The sequence below is a fragment of the Lissotriton helveticus genome, chromosome 7, assembly GCF_964261635.1.
Source record: "Lissotriton helveticus chromosome 7, aLisHel1.1, whole genome shotgun sequence".
NCBI classification, from domain to species: Eukaryota; Metazoa; Chordata; class Amphibia; order Caudata; family Salamandridae; genus Lissotriton; species Lissotriton helveticus.
Genome location: NC_136068.1, coordinates 1,138,865,125 through 1,138,888,930, shown reverse-complemented (window position 1 = coordinate 1,138,888,930; position 23,806 = coordinate 1,138,865,125).

Genomic DNA, 23,806 nt, shown 5'->3' with positions numbered 1-23,806 from the left:
TAACATTTTAATGATATCTGGGTAAGTGTATTCTCCCATACGGAGCATGTCTTTTAATTCTCTATGGAACCCCGCTGGATCTTTGTCATGACAGGGGATTAATTTCTTCATTTCAAGGAGTTCCATCTTTGATATCGGAGTGTATACAAACACTCGTTGCATTACGCCACCCGCCCCTTGGACTGGGTGGACTTCTCGTAGCGGATTCTGTCTGTCTATGTAGAATGGTTTACTTTCTGGGAGTGAGACATGAACAAAATGCGGGTTCAGGAACGTTCTATACTTGTGGCGCTGTTCTAGAATGACACTAATTAAATCGGTACCTAGACCTCTCCATCTGTACTGGAGTAACTCGTTCAGGATATCGTGTAACGGGCCTGGATCAGAATGTTGACCCTCATACAAGGTAATGAGGTGCTGGATCATATACATACCCACCAGTCGTTGCTCGGCTGGGGGCAGTTTCAGAAACATTTGTGCCACTATTTCGTCTGGAAAAGTGGTAGAATCAGTAATCCATCGGACTGCTGATCGGGCTAGTTCTTGTTCGTGCATGGTACTTAATTCGCTATAACCGACTCGTGATTTCAGAATGTGATCGGTAGCTTGAAATACTTGTTCTAGGGAACCTTGTTCTGGTGCTAGATGAAGAAGAATAGACTTAGGTTCTGGACGTAAATGGCGATCTGGAAATCTGGATTTTCCTACATACGCTATTCTGGCGGGATTCTCGTTCTCTTCCTCTTCAGGATCAGAGATACTTTCTTTCTCGCTTACTTGTGCTGCTTTACGCTGTTCGTGTAACCTTATTATTTCTTTACGAATTTTCTTGTACATACTTTCCATGGCACTAATGGTCTTGTGCTTACCCTCGGCTATATTATCACTCCACCTTGTTAAGATTCTCATTTCGGCGGGATCTTTAGATGGGTAATCTTGTTCTCTTATTAAACAATTGATCAGGAACTTTAATATCATGAGCTGAATCTCGGCTTTCCTTTGAGACATAATTTCGCCAATACTTTCTGGATCATCCCCTGTACGGATGAAACAATATATTCTGTCTAGATCTTCTTTCATATTCGGCAAGGTGACAAGATACTCGGTCACCCTTCTTACGCGTACGGAATATAAAACCATATTATACTCGCCTGGGACTGTGTCATAGACACATTCGGCAAGGGCCTGTCTGATTTCTGTAACAGACTTATTACTTCTAGGAGTACGCTGTGATGCTTGAGCATGTAATTCGAGTGCTGACAAACGATTGTGTGGCGGTGGGGTTTGAGGAGGACCTCCTCCTGCGGCCCCTAGACTGGAATCGTCGACTGACATTCTTCGTGCTTGCAGGGTCGGTAATTGTAACGTGGGCTGAACTTGTATGACAGGCTGACCCGGGGGTACCGTAACAGGTACTCCGGTGTCTGGAGGAACGGGAAGTGCCTGATTTACAGGGACAGGTGGAGCGCGAATTGGATTTGCATATTCTGGAACTGTGTCGTCCAAATAGGACGAAATAAAAATATCAGCTGCGGTCGGTTTGTGACGTAGCTTGGTCGGAACTAATGGTGGCGGGAAATTACTGGGTGCCTCTGGGGTCGCTTTTGGCAAGCCTTCGGCAAGGAGAGGATACATACCCTTAATAAGGGCATGCCTCTGTCTGTCTGACTGTTCGGCTTCGACTTGTTCACCTATCTCGATTAATTCTCTTTCTTGGGCTCGTTCTTGGGATTCTCTACTTAACTCTGACTTTCTGACTTCCTTTTCCGTTCTTCTATGCGCTTCCTTACGCCATAACTCGATGGCATCTTTCTGTGACTGTCTGGCTTTCTTTTTCCATAATGCTTCTTCTACTCGCATGATACATTCGGCATCCCATGTACCCGATACGGGCCATCTATACTTTTCTTCTAACTGTTTGGTATACTCTACCCATAAATCTAGATACAATATGGCGCTTATGCCATGTTTCTGATACATAAAGTGACCTGGACTGTCCCTAGGCGGAACGGGAACTGCTGCTTCCAGCAGACCCTTTCTAGTTTTTAACTGACGTAACTTGGAAAAGAGCGGCATTCTAAACTTGAATCGGAACACAATACACTACACGAAAAACAATAACAATTGGGAAAACAATTCAGGCATACCACGACATTGGAAATACATTAAACAACATTATAAATAACAGTTCGAACAGAATACTACCTGAAAAAACTGAAAACAGAAACAGAACAGAATTCTCGAGAACGGAACAGACTAGAGTTACTGGATGCACTGCTGTAACAGTACGGAACATACCGGTCCCATAAAGGAACACATCAAGACCCGTATCCACCTAGGTGAACACTTCGTTTGTGGGCTTGGGTACCACCAACCCACGGACCAGGAGTCAATTTAGACTGACCCTGTCTAGACACTACCCCAGCAATGGTACTCACCGGGCAGCACGGAACGGAAGGCCTCGGACGGGACTGGACTACGACGACGAACTTCGGACTTCGGACTTCAGTTACGGGTGGGCCTCCGGATACCTCGGACCTTGGACTCTCGGCTTGGGCTCTGGTCGGGACTCGCCGCGTTCCTCCACCGTCTCGTTCGGATGCTGGACCGCCTCCTCCGTCTCCTCCGTGGGCCTGAGGGATACTTGAGCAGAAATATCTGCCACTGCGCAGAAGAGTTCCGTCACGACTGCAGAGGGTCAGGGGGTCGGCGTGGCTTCACCGACGCGTGGGGAAAGGGCAAGTCCCTGTTCGGGCGCCATTATGTGGTAAATAAATAAATAATACCCTATTTTTGACTAGACTTATAGCATAACAGATAGCTCAATAAATAAGAGTCAAAATTCGAGGTAGTAGGAGTTTCTGCAGGTTTATTACAGCATAAGGACAGGATCAGGACAACCTGCATGGGAATAGGACAATAAGGCCCAGCAGGACAACTGGGGCCCAGCAGGGGAAAAGAGGCCCAGCAGCTGCTGGGGCTAGGTCTGGGATGAGCGCGCTAACATTTAATAACAAAACATTGATTTATATACATAGCGCAAACACATAGCATTACATTGCAGTGGGCGTAACAGTAGGTGGAGTAGAAGGCGTGACGCGTAGCAGTCGCGAGAGATAACAGAAATAAGAGGTGTAACTGGGAGTTTACTTAGACATGTGATGCAAACGTAACAGATTATGTCATGAATGGGCGGAAACTTTGGAGGGGGCTACCTAAGGAGCCGGGACCTCTAACCTAATGGTGCGCGAAAACTAGCAATGACGTGTTACTAGGAGAAGCTGGGGGCTACGAACTCTGTGCTAGGAGCAGAGACTAGAGTCTGGAGGGTCGGAGCGACATGTACCTAAACCCTATCTGGTATCTAATGTTTAGGGAACATGTTGATATAAACTAGAAGTCATGAGGGGAAAAGCTAACTTGATTCTAAGACTGGACCATGCATTATTCTACATGTAGTGCGTGATGAAGAATACTAAATGACCATTAAATACAGTATTTTTCTAACATGGAGACGAGAAGGCTAGACAATGACGGAAACTATTGATGCAGTTCAGTAGCTTAGGAATGCAGAGGAGGAGGACTGAACTGATAGCAGGAACTATAACATACTTTTGGCAGACTCAGAGGCAGAGCCGGGGTGCACCGGGCACTGCAAGGCAGGAAGTAAGTGAAGGGTCGAGGATACAGGTGGGGGCTGTATCGCTCCTCAGCGAGGCTTTCAGGAGACAGGAACTGAATCTGTGGTCCGGGCCCTTTTGAGGCCTGGAAACGGGGACTTTATAATTGAATAACGTGCACACTGAGAAACGTGGCAACATTACTTACATAGGCCTGATATTCGTAGTATTCACGAGGACTAGAAACTAACATACTAGAGGTGGACACAACTGTAATTGCGTCTTTAATCAGAAATGGGGAATAACATATGCATATTGATCATGCACACATAACATATGATGGATGAGGCGTAGGGACACAGAACATGGCAAAATTTACTTTTCCACATTAGGTTTGATTTGTTTTGAGAACTCCGTATGCCTTATCAGGGGCTGGAGGAATATCGCTTGTCTAATTAGATGGCAAGCGTTATGACCTAATCAGATAACACGTTCCTGTGCCGTAGTGTGGCTTAATCAGATAACGGTTCCTGCATCATGGGGGTTTTCTGCATCATGGGATGGCTGCTAGTTAACTTGTTAACCAGAATAGGGTCAGGAATAGGGGGATCGATACAGAACCTATAGGAATACATCACACCCACTCCACGCTAACTATGGACATATTTACTAATCTAGGCATAGTAAAACATACTGTAGAGTATCGTGTATACCTTACCACCCCAAAATACATAAATGCATTTTGAAATTATCAAATATACGGAAAAAGGCAGTCACATGTATTATATGCACTTCAAGCTGTAAATAATGCTAAAGTAATCACGCATATCTATACATTATCACCAATTTGTATATGAGAATTTACACATGAAATGGCTCTTAATACAGAAAAAAGGTTTGAGACCATTTCATCACAGAATAAGAATAATTATGAACATACCAGCGGGCAGCTAATGTCTATAAAGTATCTAAAAATAGAAATTTTAGTTCTCTAAGAATAGTTCTAACTTTAAGCAGAAGATAAGTATCCCGAAAAATTCGTAAAAATATTTTGGGGCTGCTGAAAAAATTGCTGTCCGTGAACTGGAGGGAAAATTGTTCATGTGACTTTATTATTAAAGTTGAAGGCCAAATTCAGGGAACGCCGTGTGCTAGCTTGCTCAAAAGTCTCTATTTCTGCTCTGGTGAGAACATCATATCATTTAGACTGTCGAAAAAGCTGTCAACAGCTTCCTGGGAGAGTTCCACTAACTCGGAAAAAGGTGTAACCATGCATTCGTGCGCATGATTGTCTCCATTGACGTTCTGATTAGTATTGCTGACAGAAGGTCGTACCTGATCGATGCTGCTTTCATCTTGAACTTCACTACCCCTTAATCGTAGTGGTGAAGCTTCCACGAATGCCGTCATCAGGATTGGTAGCCGTTGAGGGCAGCACAAAGCATGAGCCTTTATTGGACTCAACAATGTTTCTGCATCCATTGGCGCATCCGATTGTAGCATCAGACAGGTGTCTAACACGCATTCTTCTCCGCATAGCAAGCACCTTAATACAGGTAAAACACATCGATGCCACATTGGTCGAAATGAAAGAAACCAAGTCATGTTCAGGTCTCTAAGCCGGGATAGTCCCAGGATTTTTGATATCCGGTCCCGGTATCCAATGGCTCGGATTGTTTCTTCCCTTGTCGCAGGTGTTTTGTCTGTGACACGGTTTGCCATAACGAAATATTAGGACCAAGAATAGGATTCCTGCAATTAGTCCCAAAATGAGGGGAAGTCCGCCAAAAATCGAATGGACGAAATCTGGAAAAATACCCAGTATGGCTTTGAATGGTGTTAATGCCATCGAAAATACTGTCTTAAATACTTTTGAGACTCCACTGGTATCAGAAATATTTAAGATTTCATTCAGGATTTCTGCGAAATGTATGGGGGAATTAGTTGATAACAAAGAGTGAATCTCTGCAGTCGTCCTTGCGACTTGGAGATCATACGTTTCTTTTGATGACGTGAGCCTGGTCGGCGTCTGAAGAAGCACTGTTTTCATTCTGCTTAAAGTATCTATTCGAATAGAAGTAATTTTCAAGTTGGGCCATGCCCTTGCCTCCCTGTCTGGAAAGGAGCTGGGGAACAATGAGTGTCCACAGCACTTGACCTTCGCAGTCGTAGTTACGAGATAAGGAGTCCCGGGCATAAGACTACAACATCTGCGATCTACAATTAGAACGTAACTCCCATTATAGAGTCTTTGAAAGAATGGTTCTATCTCTGTTGCAGGTGCGCCTAGCTGGTGACATGAAAGGTTATATGAATTCCCTTCACAGGCTCCATGCAAACTAATTCCATTACACAGAAGTGTACCGCTTAGTGACATCGCACAATTATTGCCACTAAGAAACACTTTCTGTCCTTTATTACTGACACATGCATGTGAATAGGGCAAGTTCCATGTTGTTTTAATGTACCCTTTTCCCACTTTTTCGTACATGCCAGCCTGTATATATTTTTGGCAGTATTGAAACCTGAAGGTTGATATTGGAATATTAATTATCCCATGTATTATCCATTCACTGACAGGTCGTTCTGACATTGTCACTGGTAATCTTTCGAGTTTCTCAATGCTCAGGATTGTATAATCAGCACCCTTCTGTGCCATACTGATTTGTTTATCAGTAAGGTTAAAGATATTGAATAGTGACGTTGTGTTGATTAAACGCCAAGGCACATAGCCTGAACGCAGATTTTGTAACGTCCAGCCAAGCTGTACAATAGAACGCAATTGGGACTGACCGTGTTGTAACAACAGTAAGTCTTGCGATAATATGTCGATTGCTAAAGACACAATGCTGTCCAGAGAAAAAATTCTGGAGGACAGAGTCATTAACCCATTGTCCACTACAGAAAGTGATTTTTCCAAATTAATACGGTCAATTTCCCGTATACTTTCTGCTGTTTCAATTTGAGTCACCTTCCAGGCCTCGTTGTATGCTGCATATACAGAGGCTGCTATGAAACGTTTTTGACGCTGTTTGCGTGGTCCCATAATGAAATCACGCAAGTCAGCACCATCAGTAAGTAAAGTTAGGTGTTGCTTAATTTCTGTCAGTGTGGAAGTTTGTAGCCATTGAAGGCAGAGTTTGCCCACACTGTAGGTGGTTATTATCCCTGGGTGTTGTCTTTGGGAATATCCAGGGTCTGGCCTGGTCAATTTGAACCCCTGTGTTTTGTTCAGGAATCTGTCTTGACAGTTATTAGTATCTGTGGGCCAGATCAACCACTGTTTCCAATCAGGATGTGTTCTGTTTTGGTTTAATACATAGTTTACGTCTATCTCCTCATCTGTAGAGCTATTGCTGTTCATGGTTGGCTTTGGAATAGACGGTTTATTTAAGTCTTTGATTTTGGCTAGGCCAAGACAGGTAGTTTGTTGAACAGTGTCATTTAAAAATATAATTTGTTCTGGGATCATGCAGGCTCTAAACAAAGATTCTATACCTTGTACTTGCCATTCTTTTGTACCCCAAACACTTTTTACTTCAACATTTTTGTCCCAATAATCAAAACCAAAAGTATTCATTTGTTCAAAAAATGAGTCTGAATATATCAATTTCGTGTTTGTTATCATGGTCTTTGTCCTTGTCTTATTTGACAATTTGAAATAAAATGTTTCAGCATTACTTGTGTTAAAACCTGAAAAGTATGAATATTTGTCATAAAAGGTTCTTGAGCTTCCTTTTGGAGGGGATGCACAATGTTCCCATTGATTATAATTTGAAACATTTCTAGGTTGTGCAGATTTATGTAGAAAATGGTTACCATAGTGGTTATAACAGTACATACTATCATAATTTGTCAAACCCTGCAAATAATCATGTTTGGTAAATTTAGCAGACATCACTAAGTCAGACATCATATTATTTATACTTTCAAAGTCCCAATCATCAGCAAATGAGCTTGGTTTTACAAAGTCACTCAATGAGATCTTGATTTGGTGTGGATATTTCAGGATTTCAACCGGACCATAGATTTCGTAGTCAGTGTTGTCCCATGCTACCCCACCCGGTATAGGATTGGCTGTGAAGTTGACTGAAGAAAGTTCTCTTTTCTCGACGTGTGAAGATGTGTGTGGTTTGAGGATCAAGTTGATTTTCTGACTTGCTGTGTCCATTTTAGCATATTTTCCCTCAATGAAGCGTCCCAAAGTTAGTACCATGATGAGCCAAAGTATGAGGATAAATGCACCAAAACCCACCCAAAATTCAATCCATGGAGAAATCAGATATGTTTCTTTCAGTTGTTTGAAAAGTTCTTTAGCTTTATCTTTAAAGGTTTTTGTTGATGGCTGTGCTTTTGATTCACTGAAGCCTTCAGAGGAATCATCGAAGTTTATGAAGTAGCCGGATGCAGTTCTGTCAATTGTTCCAATTGCTTCACGATTACTGTTTTTTGCATATTCGTTTGTTACTTCATTGTAGATTGGTGTGTCTCTGCTAAATGTTTTTATTTGGGTTTTCAGAGGTTTAAGTTCCATTGCATTGTTGCATAGTCCTTGTTGTTCTTCTGTAGGCGTTTCGAATGTGATTAGCCTCTTAGTTAGGACCTCTGTATTGGTAGCAAACCTTGGTGTTCTGCTACTTATGGGGAGTCCACTTGGCCTACTATTTGTTATCGGCCACATGATTGTGGTTTTACCAGGTCGATTGATACAACTCGGTTCTCCTTTTTACCAGCAAGCGGCGGTAGTACTACTGATCTTGTCCCGTTGATAGACAAGACAGGAACTGCTTTTCTGTAAGAAGGCCCAAATTCCTTCTTTACCGCGATTTTTTCTCTGACTAGATCCCCGACTTTTGGAATCCAGACAGGTCTTGCTGGGACAGGTGGTGGTTCTTCAGTGGTTGTTGGCTGCTGTTTCAACTTTATGTTGCTCAGGTCTTTTCTTGTTTTGTTTAAGTCCTGCAAAATAGCCAAACGATCTTTGATATCAAAGCTTTTTTCCTTCACCACTGAAGTCTGACTGTCGAGATCTAAGACTAACATCCTAGTTCCAAACAATAATTCGTACGGACTGAATCCCTTCAGAGAATTTCTTGGCAGGTTATTTAGACTACGTTGGACACTTATTAGATGTTTGACCCACCCAGCTCCCGAACCTAATACCCTTTCCGTTATAGATTGCTTTCTGTCTTGGTTTTTTCTTTACACCATCCCGTATCCCTCAGGAAGGAAGTGAGAAGAATCCCGCTGTGCTATGCTCATTTGGCCATGTTTCCCCACAGGCTTGAGGGCTAATGTGAAAACATTGGTCAAACGTAGCATGTTCCTAGCGTATATGCCATTTAGACTCGCTAATCTTTGTATAACAGTCCAGACGTCAGCCGAGTGCTGAGGATCTACATTATAAGTGGAAACTAGCCTGTATATGTTAATCGGACGCTTTGCTTTTTACTGTTGATCTTTTCTGGAGTGAAACGCCACGGTAGTATACCGTTTCTCTCGCCACTGCGATCTCTGTTGCAGTTCGGGCATTTTTTTACAAAAATGTGATGCTGCAGGCTCATGCCTGGCCACCAGTACCTTGATTGTAATTCTTCCAGAGAATCCTTTAGTTTGAGGTGTGAGAGACCCTCACCCATATGTGCGTCTGCAATTAACAAGGTTCTCCTGTCCATGTTTGGAATCACTCTATCCCCCACTCCAGGGATTCGAGCAAAAGGGACGGAGTTTGCATCGATTATGTATGTATAATTGAGTGGATAGTTGATCGGTAGTGCTGAGCAGTCGCCCTTTGATGACGTTTTCACCGCCAGCACTGTTTCACCATCAATGTATTTTATTGTACGCTTTTTTCTGACTACGGAAGCCGATTTAGTTGCTGCCGCTGTGGCTGTCTCAGCCAATGAATTCCCTGCAACGTGAACGCCATCACGCTGATGACTCAGTGAGTGTGTCACGTGAGTCTTTGGTAGTTCTTTTTGTAACAGAACTATTTGTTCCCAAAGCAGTTTTTGCTTTATTGTTGCACCTGTGTCATCTTTGTAACCGTTTTGAATCCATGTCTGCAAATCGTTGTTATATGATTTGACGCAGTAATATGAATCGGACACTATAAGTGTCGGGAATGCGCGATCCGCATTATCTAGCGCCATTTTCAATGCTAATAATTCAGTCTGTTGTTCTGAATTAGTTTCTACTGAGTGTGTTTTTGTTAATAGAGGTCTTAGTTTATCTCCGCGCCACACTTCTTTTGTAATCTCACATGTGGGGTTGTATGCTTGTTCTCCCCAAACGGAGGGTTGAGCATGTCCGTCTGTATAGATTACACTAGCGTATTGTCGTAAGGGCAGAATGTCGATTGGCAGAGGGAATGTTCTTTCATATTCTAGATTTTTTAATTCTTTTAATTCTGGATCAAAGTAGTAGTATACTTTGTCTGTAGTAATTGAATTCACCCATTGTATCCATTCCGGATTCAATGCTGTTGTTGGTAAATTACACGGTTTTGTTAATGCCTCAAAGGCGGATTCTGCTGTTCTGACTGTGATGTGTCTACCGTCAGCTTTATCTTTTTCTCTAGCTATTGCGGTTTGAACTGCATGAACAATGTTTTCTTTAATACTGAACTTCTTTTCAGATTCTGTGTACAAGTGTGATTTGAATGCAATTGGTACCTTTTCTCCCTCATTAGAGGTCAGGTATGTGAATCCGCATCTTCCTGGGATGACTCGAATCACAAGATTGCGTGTGTTATCACGTGTTTCTAATTTTGTCTTAATTAACATGTCTGTTTGTAAGGATCTCAGAATTTCTGTGTGTATTTGAGTCCAATTGGTTCTTTTAAAATCTGGTTTTATTAGATCATAAAGGGGTTTGACCCTTTCTGCGTAATTTGCAATGTATGTTCTTCCGAAATTTAGGAAGCCTAGAATTGACTGTAGGTTTTTTAGTGTTCTAGGTGCTTGGAGTACGGCACATTTCTCTAGGAAATTGTCAGCCAGGCTTTTGCCTTCACTTGATAATTCATATCCTAAGAACAGGACTGTCAGATGGGCAATTCTGGATTTTTTAAAGTTGAATTTGTAACCCTCTGCTGCGAACCCAAGTATTATGGTGTTCACTCTCTTCAAGTGAGTATCCAAGTCATCATCTGTTAGGTATATGTCATCGACATAAGATAATGCTTCGTCATCATATGTTTGTAGTAATTCTGTTACTCTCGCTGAGAATACCCCTGGGCTGTTCTTGTACCCCTGGGCTAACCGACAGAATTGTTTTTGAGTGCCATTTATTTAGAACGCGGATAAATATCTGCTCTCTGGTGCTATGTTTTGACAAAAGAATCCATTAGAGATGTCTAATGTTGTTTTGTATTTTTTGCGCACTATGTTATTCATTAGTGCAGCACTATGCGAATTTTGCACTGCAAAAGTTTTGCAACATGAGTTAAGGTGTCTGTAATCCAAAACTAGACGATATGAATTGTCTGGTTTGGAGACCGGAAACAAAGGGTCGTTCATTTGTGAGGTGCAAGTTTCAATCACCCCCTGGTATTCTAATTGATCTAGGATTTCTTTTACCTGTTTTTTAGCTTCTTGCTTAATTGGGTACTGTCTTTGTGCAGTAGGTTGTGATTTTAACTGGATTTTGTGAGGAGGAGAGTCCTCATCCCATCCTACATGATTTTTATATAAAGCAGGAGCTTGAGCTACTGCCCACTTTCTAGCAAGTGTGTATTTTTTATGAATTGGGATATGATTTGAGAAGGCAGGCATAATTATTTCTTCGCCATGAGGGCAATCCCTAACAAACTCTGGTGGCCAGTCTTTTTCAGCTAGAAGGATGTCATAGCCCTTGGAGAGATTATCCCAAAATAGTCCCCTTATTTTTCTTGTCTTATCCCCCTCTATACGTAATGTTATTTCATATATTTTGTGAGGCTTGCTAACTCTGGTGTCTGCAGTTTCCACTTGAAGATATTCATTCGTGTCCACTGTCTCCAGATGATTCATAAGGACTTTGCGAGCTATGCTCACGTCTGCTGCGCTGTCTAGCATTGTCTGAGCCCATTCTCCGTTTTTCAGTTGTGTCCTCAGTATTCTCGGCATTGTTAACTATTTTAATACTGGCTACCTTCTTTTTTGGAAATTGTAATTTCTTTTTTAGATGAGCAGGTTCCTTGTCTTTGGACTTGGCGTGCTCTTCTCTTTGTTCTGATCGTCCTCTTCTTTCCGATTTCTGCGAGGAAGTCTGAAAAGATTGAGAGGGACGTGTATCAATGTCTTGATATCTATCAGGCTTCTTTATATTATCCCTATTTCTAAGGTTATATCTTTTCCCAGAGGGATCACTTTGGGGTGACCTATGTCTTTGGTTCGGAGATTTTTCTCTCTGCCGAGGTGACCTTCCTCTGGACTGGAATTTCTTTTCTTTAGGATTGGATTGTTTTTTTCCATCCCAGCTCTTTTTTTGTGATCTTGAATTATTATTAAAACATATTTTTTCAGGACTTTCAATCAGTTGTGGTTTTACTGGTATTCCACCTAAACTATCTCTACCTAGTTCCTCATAGGATTTTTCTATGATTCTGGCAATTTCAGCTGGTTGGTCTGCTATATCTGTCTCTTTTAACCTCTGGCGGATCGCCACGTTTGCTGCTTCTCCCTTTATGTTGGCTAGTAATATAGCCGAGACCTGCTTGAAGTCTTTCAGTAATTTCATACCAAGAGTTAAAGCGGGTTCTGGACCGTATTCGTCTTGAATTTGTTTTAGCACATCTGGTATTACCGAAATGGATGGAACACCATATGTTTTTGTGTAAATGGAAGCAAAGACTGTACCCCAAGTGTCACAGTCCTCCACGTGTGGTGCGATTCCCATTGGAAGACAGATAGTCAGAATCCTGTGTTTTTCTAACGGGGTGGTGTCTGGAAACACCGCCTCTATTTGGGTGATTTTTTGTGCTAACCAGAATGGTATTTGTTCCCGTTTAGCCGGTACTTTACCTAGGCAGGACTGTATGTTCTGTGGTGTAATTTTATTTGTGTTCCCCTGATGAGGGGTCAGCTGTGGAATTTTAATCGCTGGTTGGATTGTTGAAGTCCGCATCACATATTGGACTAATTGTCTATGTATTTTTATTAATTGTTTTAGTTGTACTAAAAGGTCTACTGCAGACATTCTTTCGAAGTCTGGATGTGGTGTATCCGGCTAGGACCGGCCACGTTGCTCCTGGTCTACCTAAAGGACCGAGCCTGGTGATGTGATTATTATGTTTTAGGGCGCCATTAAATAAGAGCAGGTGCTCTTGAAATTTAAGTGGTACTTCCACCTCCTCGAAAGGAGTGTACTCATTAGGAGGTTCCTCTGTTTTGTAATAGTGGAAGTACTTTGTTACAGCATTTGCTGCTGGAAAGTTTATCCATGTGTAGAATACCTCTGTCTGCCGACATTCGTGTGCCTCAATTACGAATATGACTGTGCCACCTCTAGGTGTCAGTCCATTTTCTATAAGTTTTAAAGTTATAGATTTTCTTGTGTTGACCGGGATGATTATTATACCCGGGTCTGCTTCTTGCATAGCAGTATCCGCTGCTGCGAGTTCAGTTGCTATTGTAACTGTCTCTCTTTCATCATCACTGTCTACCATTTTTCCGACAGGAAGGTTATTTCTTTTGTTTGCAGATCAGGTTTCTTATGGAAACAAAGATTAGATGCACAATATTTTGGAACAGTGTATCCTTCAACGTTGACTAAACCAAGAACCATACATAGGAGTTTCCTCCTGCGAGGTCTGGCGGATATGACCTTTCACCCACTCCAGACGTCTTTGGAGTATTATGTGAAAAAGGGGTCTGAGTGAAAAAGCACGACTGAGTTACTCTAAATGTCTTGCATTAGTTTTATCGCCTATCCAAACAAGTTGGGCGCCATGTAGTGTAGTTCCTATTATCCCAATAGGCTCTGCGCATTGGAATAATACCTTCAATAGTATAGGCCTAGACCAGACGTTAACTAGGTCTACTACTGTCGATATTAGACTTAAAGGTTTGGGTTTGTCAGCTAGCTCAGAGTTCACTAGAAACTTTCTCGAATAGGCAAGGAGGAGTTGAACCTCCCTGGATAGACAAGAAGGGATTTAGTTTCTGACAACCATAGAACATGACAACTTTGCTCTCCCCTAATCAAGAGTGTATCTCTAGAGTCGTGTGAAAACAAAAGACGACTTATTTTACTCAGTCAGTACGTGCATTCTTAGTCTCACCAGATTGTAGAGAAAAAGAAGAGACGGGCGTGTTCAATAAAAGATGTTATTTATTGATCAGTCTCTTTTCTCATACAAGAGAAATGGATCGATATTATTGCAATACTTATGGTTAAGTAAAGTGCATACATTAAAAGCAGAAGTATAAAATAATACTGTAAAAACATTTATATGGTTTCTAAGCCATATGATGGTTTAAAATGAATAAAATGAATACATACACATATACATTTGACTAATCGTACTCAACTGGTGTTTCTAACTACGCCTACCCCAGTGTACCTGACATAAGCCTAATACGTGGGCGGGGATAGAAAGTTACAGTTTAAGTTAAGTTTGTTTTGCCAAGTGACTGACTAAAGAATTCTCTGCGAGGGGTTATTCAGTTCTGTACCTGGAATCTAGGATGAATGAGGGATGGTATCTCTCGTCTCTGGTCTCGATATTCCAGGCTGCCTGCGAGGGCTACCCGGAAGCGCCGGAGCTGGATTTCTCGGCAGGAGAAAGCAGCGTCTCGTTCTCAGCGCGTCAGGAAGGCGGGGCTGCGCCAGCGGGGTCTGCTCTGCTCTGGGCTTCGGCAAGTCTGGCTGCTCCGATCTCGTCACCACCGCATGTGTTTGCATAGGGCAATATCGGTAATATTTATACCTTTAAGGTGCCGAGATTGACGTAAGGATGGACATAGATACGTCAATAAGGATGTCATACGACTTGGTCGTTAGCACATTCTTTTGCTGAAGTTCTCGATGAAATCAAAACAATGGCCGCAGGGTTTTTCCCAGGTTGTCATAGGTTTGATTTGTTTTGAGAACTCCGTATGCCTTATCAGGGGCTGGAGGAATATCGCTTGTCTAATTAGATGGCAAGCGTTATGACCTAATCAGATAACACGTTCCTGTGCCGTAGTGTGGCTTAATCAGATAACGGTTCCTGCATCATGGGGGTTTTCTGCATCATGGGATGGCTGCTAGTTAACTTGTTAACCAGAATAGGGTCAGGAATAGGGGGATCGATACAGAACCTATAGGAATACATCACACTACGCTCGTGTAGTTTGTAAAGTTTGCGCTACTTCGCACTACGCAAATTGCGCGTAGCAAAGCGTAAACACGCGTAGCTGTAATTTTTTGCTTGCTCGCGGTCCTCAACATCAAGTTGGCGACCGCAAATGAGCAAAATGACATCCTGGTGAGACTTTTTCCTTATTAGCTATCAGCAACATCAAGTTGCCGATCGCGAGCGTGGAAAATAAACCTCCTGGCAAGATTCTCAACATGGGGAGGTTAGGTTTCTCATTGCGAGTGGTCGCGTATGCTCACGACCGCTCGCGATGTGATACTACCAGTCCGCGTTGAAAAAGCTGCCGCTCAAGTTGAAATCTACTTGAGCGGCAGAAAAACGACTGCTTGCACTGTGAAAGATGCGGTTTGCACAGTGCGGAAAAGCATCCAGCACTGTGCCAACAGCATTTTGCACAGTGCACTACGCAGTTTGCGTAGCTACGTGTAGCTCGCTTAGTGCGAAGTGCACTTCGCGTAGCGCTACTAAGCGAACTACGCCCAGGTTTACTATGAATCTCCCGGCTCATCAAGCCTTCATGGTAAAGGATGGTGAAGTTAGTAGTCTCAAATGGGAGGAATGGAAGGATTATTTAATTATTTATATTGACACTTTTGAAAGCAAAGAGCTATCTCCTAACAGGAAAAAGAAAATCCTATTACACTGCTTAGGTCCTGGAGTTTTAAGAGTTTACAACTATATTGAAAATAGAACAGGATCAGGCGATGATGATAATGTTTTTACACATGCTTTAGCAGACTTAGACGCTTACTTTGCTCCCACTGTATGCAAAGCTGTGCATCGCATTAACTTTTATCACCGTAAGCAAGGAGCTAACAAGAAGGTTGAAGACTATGTTGCAGCCTTAAGGAAACTAGGTCTTCCATCTTAGTATGTTGCTATTTAGGAAGAAGTAATTCATGATCAGTTATTTATGCATTGCAACAATTCCCATTTACAAGATAAACTCTGGATTAATGGCGGTGCTAGTTAACGGGAATTACCACAATAATCTCTAAAGCAGAACTCACTACAAGGTGTGCCAAAACAGTTGTCACTTCAAGCAAACTGGATCCTAGTGAGGATATGGTTAAATTAGTGAAAGGGAGCTACTCTCGTCTTAATGAACAAGGAAAAAAAGACTGAAAAGGTGCAAGGGAAAGAGAAGGTTGTTCCCTAGTCCAATGAAAGAGACAGATTTGCAGAATTAAAGGGGAAGTGCAATCAGTGTGGTAGCTTGTTCCATTTAGCACATGACAAAAAGTGTCCTGTATTGTGGTGGAAATGTGCCAACTGTAAAATAATTGGGCATTATGCACGTGTATGTCACAAAACCAAATCTGATAAATGCATTGTTGAGGAGTTAGAGTAAGGGGAGGAGAGTTTGGAATCTGATGTTGAAGACTCACAGATTATGGTTCTATGAGATAAAATGTCAATCTATCAATCAATCAATCAGCGAATTTTTATAGTGCACTACTCACCTGCTAGGGTCTCAAGGCGCTTGGGGGAGGGAGAGTTGCTACTGCTCGAACAGCCAGGTCTTGAGTTGTTTCCTGAAGGAGAGATGGTCCTGGGTCAGCCGTAGGTGGGTGGGGAGAGAGTTCCAAGTCTTGGCCGCCAGGTAGGAGAAGGATCTTCCTCCGGCGGTGGTTCTGCGAACTCGTGGGACGGTGGCAAGGGCGAGGCTGGCGGAACGGAGCTGGCGGGTGGGTGTGTAGAATGTCAGGCGGTTGTTGAGGTATTTGGGGCCCATGTCGTGGAGAGCCGTGTGTGCGTGGGTGAGGAGTTTGAACATGATCCTCTTGCTGACGGGGAGCCAGTGCAGATGGGCAGAGATGTGGCCGTGACGGGGGACGTCCAGGATGAGTCGTGCAGAAGCGTTCTGTATCCGTTGGAGTCTTTTCTGGAGTTTGGCTGTGGTGCCAGCATAGAGGGTGTTCCCGTAGTCCAGTCGGCTGGTGACGAGGGCCTGGGTGACCGTCTTCCTGGTTTCAGTGGGGCTCCACCGGAAGATCTTTCGGAGTATGCGCAGGGTGTTGAAACAGGATGACGAGACGGCGTTGACTTGCTTGGTCATCGTGAGGGAGGAGTCTAGGATGAAGCCCAGGTTGCGTGCATGGTCCGTTGGCTTGGGGGCGGTGCCCAGGGCGGGGGGCCACCAGGAGTCTTCCCAGGCAGAGGGGGATGGTCCCAGAATGAGGACTTCCATCTTGTCTGAGTTCAGTTTCAGACTGCTGAGCTTCATCCATTCCTTGACGTCTTTCATTCCTTCCTGGAGGCTGGCTCTAGCGGTGGTGGGGTCGTTAGTGAGGGAGAGGATCAGCTGGGTGTCGTCCGCGTAGGAAATGATGTTTAGGTTGTGTTGGCTTGCGATGGCTGCGAGGGGGCTCATGTACACGTTGAAGAGGGTGGGCTGAGCGAGGAACCTTGCGGGACACCGCAGAAGACTTCTGTGGACGCGGATTGGAACGGGGGGAGGCGGACTCTCTGGGTTCTTCCGGTGAGGAACGAGATGATCCACTCCAGGGCCGTTCCTTGGATTCCAGTGTTGCTGAGGCACTGTATCAGGGTGAGGTGGCATACGGTGTCGAAGGCTGCTGAGAGGTCCAGGAGGATGAGGGCATCTGTTTCCCCGTTGTCGAGCAGGGACCTGATGTCGTCAGTGGCTGCGATGAGGGTGGTCTCGGTGCTGTGGTTTGCTTGGAAACCGGACTGTGAGGGGTTAAGGGATCCGTTTGTCTCGAGGAAGGCGGAGAGTTGTTTGTTGATGGTCTTCTCGATGACTTTGGCAGGAAAAGGGAGGAGCGAGATGGGGCGGAAGTTCTTGAGGTCCATGGGGTCCGCAGTGGGTTTCTTCAGGAGGGCGCTGAGCTCGGTATGTTTCCAGCTCTCCGGGAAGGTGGTGGATGCGAAGGAGCTGCTAATGATGTCCTGGAGTTGGGGTGCGATAATGGAGGCGGCTTTGTTGAAGATCTGGTGTGGACATGGGTCAGTTGGGGAGCTGGAGTGGATGGTGTTCATCGTGCGGGTGGTGCCTTCGGTGCTGACCGGGGTCCAGGTGCAGAGGGTGGTGGTGGGGGGCGCTGGTTCGGAGGTTGGGTGCGTGGTCTGTGCGCCGAAGCTGTTGTGTATGTCGGCGATCTTGCGGTAGAAGAATGAGCGAGTGAGTCGCAGAGGTCTTGCGAGGGTGTGATGTCATTGTTGCAGGCGCTGGGGTTGGAGAGCTCTTTAACGATGCAGAAGAATTCCTTGCTGTTGTGGGTGTTGTTGTCCAGTCGTTCTTTGAATGTTGTCCTTTTGGTGGTGCGGATCAGCTGGTGGTGTTTGCAGGTGGCGTTCTTGAGGGCTGTCATGTTTTCTGTTGTCTGGTCGTGGTGCCAGACTTTCTCGAGTGTGCGGCAGGTCTTCTTGGAGTTTTTGAGGTCGTTGGTGAACCACGAGGTTTTTTTGCTGCCGGGTCTGCTGGGAGGGTTCTTCAGTTGTGCGAATTCATCGGCGCAGTTGGTGAGCCACTGTGTGAGGTTGTGGGCTGCTTCGTTGGGGTCCCTCGTGTTGGTGGGAGGGTGCTGGCTGAGGGAGGTGGTGAGTTGGTCGGCGGTGATCTTGCTCCAGCTTCTGCGGGGAACCTGTTGCGGGTGGTGGTGGGTCGTGGTTCTCCTGAAGTTGAAGTGGACGCAGCTGTGATCTGTCCAGTGTCGTCCGGTGGAGTGGCTGAAGGCGGTGTGCTTGCTGGAGGAGAAGATGGGGTCTAGCATGTGGCCGGCGTAGTGGGTGGGGGTGTCCACCAGTTGCTTGAGTCCGAGGTTGGTGAAGTTGTCCAGCAGGGTGGTGGTGTTGCTGTCATTGTTGTTCTCCAGGTGGAAGTTGAGGTCCCTTAGTAGGATGTAGTCTGAGGAGGTTAGGGCGTGCTGGCTGACGAAGTCTGCGATGGCTTAGCTGAATTGTGTGCGTGCCTCTGAGGGTGGTCTTGGGGTCGGTGTGTATCTGGAAGTGAAGGTGCTCGGCGGCGGTGAGGGTGTCGTCGGAGTTGGTCGTGTTTCGGATAGTGTTTCTGTGGACGATGGCGATGCCTCCTCCGGTTTGGTTGACGCGGTCCTACCGGGTGATCTTGTAGCCATCCGGGATGGCTATGGCAATGTCGGGGGCTGAGGAGGCGTTCATCCAGGTTTCCGTGAGGAAGGCGACGTCCGGCGCTGTTGTGTCGAGGAGGTTCCAGAGTTCGACGGCGTACCTGTGGATGGAGCAGGTGTTGAGCAGGATGCAATTGAGGTAGTTGTTGCTGGTGCGTTGCTTGGCGGGAGTGGTGCAGGTTCGGAGGCAGGTGAATTTGCAGGCTTGGCAGGTAAAGGGTCCGTGGGTGCGTTTCGGGTTGGCTCGGTAGCAGGCGGGGTTTCGGCCGGCGTTGAGAGCGTGGAGGGTTGCGGCGGCGTAAGTACGTCGTGTGGGCTGTCCTCGACGGGGGCCTGGGGTCCTGGTGCTGGGCGCAGTCCAGGCGCGGACGGGCGCAGAAGGACTTGCCTTTGGTGCGCCTTCAGAGCTAATGGTAAAATGAGAGAAAAACCTGTTTGTAAACTCGTGGCGGGGTGTGTCCGTTATCCTTATGGCAAGTTCTGGTTCACCATATAGCATCATCAATCAAATGATGTGGGAGAATTCGTTTAAGTAGAATTTAAGGGATGAGTTAGAAGTTCCAGATATCCATCCTGTCAGTTACAGGGGGGAACCTATTGACTTATTGGGTTTTCGCAAACTTACTTTAGAATTTAAGGGTAGCTGTGCCGAATGCAAATTGTACGTGGCCTTCTCTGGTCCGTGTGTCCTGGGGTGGTGGGAGCAAGGGAAACTTGGCATTTTACTGGATCCCAACAGCTCTGATCCCGTTCTCAGTTTGTGAGATTACAAAGTGAATACACAGATGGGTGTGGAAATTGTGTCTAGATTTACTAAAGTTTTTTCTGGAAATGTGGGTAAACCCAAGGGATTCTCCCACAAAATTGTACTTAATGAGGATGCTTGTCCCTGTATCCACAAAGTTAGGAAAATACCTTTGTGCGTGAAAGATGAGGTAAGTACTGAAATTCAGAAATTGGTGGGCAATAATCTCATAGAACGCATTAAATCTTTAGATTGGGTCACCCCCCTTGTCGTCGCTCACAAGGTCAATGGTCGGATTCATTTGCGTGTGGATTTGAGGGAGCTCAACAAGAACATTTTTGTTGATGTGTTCCCTCTTCCTAGAAATTCCTAATTACTGTCATGTACAAAAAATATGCAATGGTTTTCCACTATGGATCTGACCTCAGCATACCATCAGGTACCTTTACATAAGAGTTGCAGACACCTTACTTCTTTTGTGACTCCAGTTGGCATTTTTCAATTCAAGCGTGTTCCTTTTGGTTTGGCTTCTGCCGCCTCCATTTATCAACACATTATGCACTTAATTTTTAAAGACATGAAGAACGTAGAAATTTTCCAAGATGATATTCTTATCTTGGGGTCAAGTAAAGCTGAATACAACAGTACTTTAAATGCAATACTCCAAATTTTGGGAGAAGTGTAACATACTTAGGGCATGAAATTAGTTTGATGGGTATTTGTCCTAAATCTGAATTGGTCAATGCCATTAACAAGAGCCTGTGTGAGGTATTTTCTAACAGAGGTATTGACTTCATTTCACCAAGAATTTCTAAATTGGTTGTTGGTTTACAAGGATATAATTTCTGTGTCAAATACATTTCTGGATCAGAAAATATTGTAGCTGATGTACTTTCTAGATTGGTCCCTGTTACTGAATCTGATTGCCAAGAAGATTCACCTTTCAATCAATCTCATGATTTTGTCAGTAAAATTGATTGTAAGATTATTTCAGAAGAACTTTGGTGTGAGGCTTGTCATGAGGATGAGGTTATTCAAGGTCTAATGAGACTGATCTGTGTCGTTTGGCACTATAAAGAGCAATCAGATTCATGTTTTAAAGAGTATTGGTGTGCGAAAGATCATCTGTCCTCTGGTGAGGGCATGCTATGGAGAGGCCATAGATTAATCCCTCCAGCTGTAGTGTGGACAGAATTACTAGATCTAGGACATAATGCACATTTGGGCATTTCTAAGACCAAAGAGAGAGTATGTTCTACTTACTGGTGGCCTAGTATGGATCGTCAAGGTGAGCATTTGGTAAGAGAATGTGTTCCATGCTCACTGAGTGAGAAATGTATGAAGACCAGAACTCAGCCTTTGGAAATAAGGTCTCATCCCAGTGGCCGTTGGAAAGAAATTGCTTTAGACATTTTGGGTCCTGTACATGGTAATGGGCAAGACACCTATCTCATCGTTGTGATGGACCTATACTCGAGGTGGCCTGCAATAACATTTGTTAAAAGTGTAAATGCAAAAACTGTTATTGGTTTTCCTAAAGTGTTTATCACAAGAGAAGGAATACCAGAAACCTTATTGACTGACAGTGGCAATGAACTTGTTTGAAAAGAAATGGAAGAATTTCTCCTCAATTGTGGAAGTCATCATAGAAAATTTGCCCTTTACCATCCAGATTCCAATGGGACAGTGGAAAGGTTTAATAGAGAAATAAAAGAAACCATTTCTTTGGCAAAACAAAACTGCATTGATTGGAAGGAGGAGGTATCTAAGAGGGTTGGGGTGTATAGATTTGCGCCTCACTCGACAACAGGTAAAACCCCGTTTTTTTTGTTTCATAGTAGACATCCTGATATTTTTCTGGAACACCCGTAGGTTGATAAGTTTCTCTCTGATAAATATGTGATCCCTAATATGCATGATTGGAAAGAGAAGGAGGATGAAAGGTGCATAAAAAGTCAAAAACCATATGATTTGAGACACGATGTCAAGGCAACCAAAGTGGTGGTTGGTGATTTAGTAATGATTAAAAAACCTGATTTCTGGTTTGAAATTCTCAAAACCCTTGAAGGTTATTAAAGTCTTTGACAATGCTGTTAGAACTTCTGATCATAGGGTATGGAATCTCAGCAAAATTGCTGTATTTAAAGGGAGGAGATTTTGTCATCTGAGTAATGATGGTGACAAACGTGACCTTACGTTTCTAAGGAAATCTGAAAGGGAGGAATCACTGACAAAATATCGACCTACAAAATATTGACCGACAGAAATATTGACGCAGGAATATCGAAGGCAAGAATATCGGCATCCTATCTACAACATGGTAAGTACAAAAATATGGAAACCAAAATATCGATGTTAAAAATATCGTAATTAAAAATGTTGTTTTTTTCTGTAAAAAAAAATTGTAAAATAAAGTAAATAATACTTATAAATAAAATAAACATAGTTAATAACATTTAATAATGTTTAAAATGAATAAATCATACATATATAATAATAAAACATTAGATAAATTAATACATAAAATATATCATATATACTTACTTAATACTACGTTTTAAAAATTATTTTAATAACATAAATTATTTAAAAATATTACAAATTACAAATACATCTACACACTTTAAACAATAACATAAATAAAAAGTAAATACATAAATAAAAAGTAAATAATGATGTTTAATAAAATAAAAAAATTAAAAATACTTTCAATATTTTTAAAATGTATTATATACTACGTTATCTAAAATAATACAGAAAATATTAAATACCTAAATAAATAAAACTACTATTCAAAGTCCCAAAAAAACGACAGTAATGAAAACATTGGATAGCATAGGACTTAAAATTACTATTCCCACTCCAGAAAATGCAACAGTAGGGAAAACGTTGGATAGCATAGGAGTAAAAATTACTATTCCCAGAGAGTGCAACAGTAGGGAAAGCTTTGGATAGCGTAGGGGTAAAAATTACTATTCTTACTCCAGAGTGTGCAACAGTAGGAAAAGCATTGGATAGCGTAGGGGTAAAAATTACTATTCCAACTCCAGAGAGTGCAACAGCAGGGAGAACGTTGGATAGCGTTGGGGTAAAAATTACTATTCCCAGAGAGTGCAACAGTAGTGAAAGGGTTGGATAGAGTAGAAGTTAATTATAACATGCTAATAAATAATTTTAGTATTTAAAATAATTAATAATTAAATTTTTTAATATTTCTACATAATTTACAAATACCTATTAATAATTACTAAACACATAATTACAATTGAATATTTAATTAAAAATAAATTAACAATAAATACCAATAAATATTAAATAATACATATTAGTGACCAAATAAGAAATATTGAAATATTGAACAATAACATATTTTGCATAACAAAAAACATTAATTATTAAAAATTGATTAACAATTAAATAATATTAAACAATACAATTATTTTTATACCCCAACAACTTTTTATGAAACATTAATTACCAATTAATAAAAAATAATTAACAATTAATAAACATTAAATACCAATTAAAGATATTAATGGCAAATTAGAAAAATTTATTACAAATGAATTACCAATTAAAAAGATTAATTACCAGTTACAAACATTAATTGCCAATTACGAAAATTATTTACCAACTAAAATAATTAATTACCAATCAATAATTAATTAAAAATAAAATAAAATAATTACCAATGCCAATAAATAAAAATAAATCAATACTTAATTGCAATTAAATTACTTCCCACCCAATTCCCCTATAAACCCACAACCTGCTACAGGACTTAAATGCAAAAATGAATTAAAATTAATGTACAATTCCTAAAAATTAATAATTAATTTAGTATAATTAAATTACTTCCCACCCTATTCCCCTATAAACCCACAACCCGCTCCGGTACTAAAACATAAAATTGACTTAAAAATAACATTATTAATATATAAAAATAGTACCCATATAATTTAAAACAAATAAAATATGTAACAAA